We start from the raw sequence: 2,814 nt of genomic DNA, 5'->3' as shown, positions 1-2,814 counted from the left end.
TCAATGTTTTCTCTACGTACTAGATAACGTCACATTGTACCACGTCAATGTTTTATCTACGTACTAGATAACGTCACAATACACCACGTCAATGTTTTCCCTACGTACTGGAAAACGTCACAATACACCACGTCAATGTTTTATCTACGTATTAGATAACGTCACATCACACCACGTCAATGTTTTCTCTACGTACTAGATAACGTCACATTGTACCACGTCAATGTTTTATCTACGTACTATATAACCTCACATCACACCACGTCAATGTTTTATCTACGTATTAGATAACGTCACATCACCCCACGTCAATGTTTTCTCTACGTACTAGATAACGTCACATTGTACCACGTCAATGTTTTATCTACGTACTAGATAACGTCACAATACACCACGTCAATGTTTTCCCTACGTACTGGAAAACGTCTCATTACAACACGTCAATGTTTTATCTATGTACTAGATAACGTCACATTAAACCACGTCAATGTTTTATCTATGTACCAGATCACGTCACATTAAACCATGTCAATGTTTTCTCTACGTACTAGATAACGTCACAATACACCACGTCAATGTTTTCCCTATGTACTGGATAACGTCACAATACAACATGTCAATGTTTTATCTACGTACTGGATAACGTCATATTACACAACGTCAATGTTTTATCTACGTACTAGATAACGTCACAACACACCACGTCAATGTTTTCTCTACGTACTAGATAACACCACATTACACCACGTCAATGTTTTCTCTGCGTACTAGATAACGTCACATTACAACACTTCAATGTTTTATTTAGGTACTACATAACGTCACAATACACCACGTCAATGTTTTCCCTATGTACTGGATAACGTCACAATACAACATGTCAATGTTTTATCTACGTACTGGATAACGTCATATTACACAACGTCAATGTTTTATCTACGTACTAGATAACGTAACATGACACCACATCAATGTTTTCTCTATGTACTAGAAAACGTCACATTACACCACGTCAATGTTTTATCTACGTTCTAGATAACGTCACATTACACCACGTCAATGTTTTCTCTGCGTACTAGATAACGTCACATTACAACACTTCAATGTTTTATTTAGGTACTAGATAACGTCACAATACACCACGTCAATGTTTTCCCTACGTACTGGATAACGTCACAATACAACATGTCAATGTTTTATCTACGTACTGGATAACTTCACATTACACCACGTCAATGTTTTATATACGTACTGGATAACGTCTCGTTACAACACATCAATGTTTTATCTACGTACTAGATAACGTAACATGACACCACATTAATGTTTTCTCTACGTTCTACTTAACGTTACATTACACCACATTAATGTTTTTTCTACGTACTAGAAAAAGTCAAATTTCACCACGTTAATGTTTTATCTACGTACTAGATAACGTAACATCACACAACGTCAATGTTTTATCTACGTACTAGATAACGTTACATTACACCACATTAATGTTTTCTCTACGTACTAGAAAAAGTCACATTACACCACGTCAATGTTTTATCTACGTACTAGATAACGTAACATGACACCACATTAATGTTTTCTCTACGTTCTACTTAACGTTACATTACACCACATTAATGTTTTTTCTACGTACTAGAAAAAGTCAAATTTCACCACGTTAATGTTTTAGCTACGTACTAGATAACGTAACATCACACAACGTCAATGTTTTATCTACGTACTAGTTAACGTCACATCACACCAGGTCAATGTTTAAATACGTACTAGATAACGTCACATTACACCACGTCAATGTTTTATCTACGTACTAGATAACGTTACATTACACCACATTAATGTTTTCTCTACGTACTAGAAAAAGTCACATTACACCACGTCAATGTTTTATCTACGTACTAGATAACGTAACATGACACCACATTAATGTTTTCTCTACGTTCTACTTAACGTTACATTACACCACATTAATGTTTTTTCTACGTACTAGAAAAAGTCAAATTTCACCCCGTTAATGTTTTATCTACGTACTAGATAACGTAACATCACACAACGTCAATGTTTTATCTACGTACTAGTTAACGTCACATCACACCAGGTCAATGTTTAAATACGTACTAGATAACGTCACATTACACCACGTCAATGTTTTATCTACGTACTAGATAACGTTACATTACACCACATTAATGTTTTCTCTACGTACTAGAAAAAGTCACATTACACCACGTCAATGTTTTATCTACGTTCTACTTAAAGTCACATTACACCACCTCAATGTTTTATTTATGTTCTAGATAACGTCACATTACAACACGTCAATGTTTTATCTACGTACGAGATAACGTCACATTACACCACGTCAATGTTTTCTCTGCGTACTAGATAACGTCACATTACAACACTTCAATGTTTTATCTACGTACTAGATAAATTCACAATACACCACGTCAATGTTTTCCCTACGTACTGGATAACGTCTCATTACAACACGTCAATGTTTTATCTACGTACTAGATAACGTCAAATTGTACCACGTCAATGTTTTATCTACGTACTAGATAACGTAACATCACACAACGTCAATATTTTATCTACGTACTACATAACGTCACATCACACCAGGTCAATGTTTAAATACGTACTAGATAACGTCACATTACACCACGTCAATGTTTTATCTACGTACTAGATAACGTCACATCACACAACGTCAGTGTGATTTCCCTACGTACTAGATAACGTCACATCACACCACGTCAATGTTTTCTCTACGTACTAGATAACGTCACATTACACCAC

The sequence above is a fragment of the Mizuhopecten yessoensis genome, unplaced genomic scaffold, assembly GCF_002113885.1.
Source record: "Mizuhopecten yessoensis strain PY_sf001 unplaced genomic scaffold, ASM211388v2 scaffold5547, whole genome shotgun sequence".
Taxonomy (NCBI): domain Eukaryota; kingdom Metazoa; phylum Mollusca; class Bivalvia; order Pectinida; family Pectinidae; genus Mizuhopecten; species Mizuhopecten yessoensis.
This window is presented reverse-complemented; position numbering follows the sequence as displayed.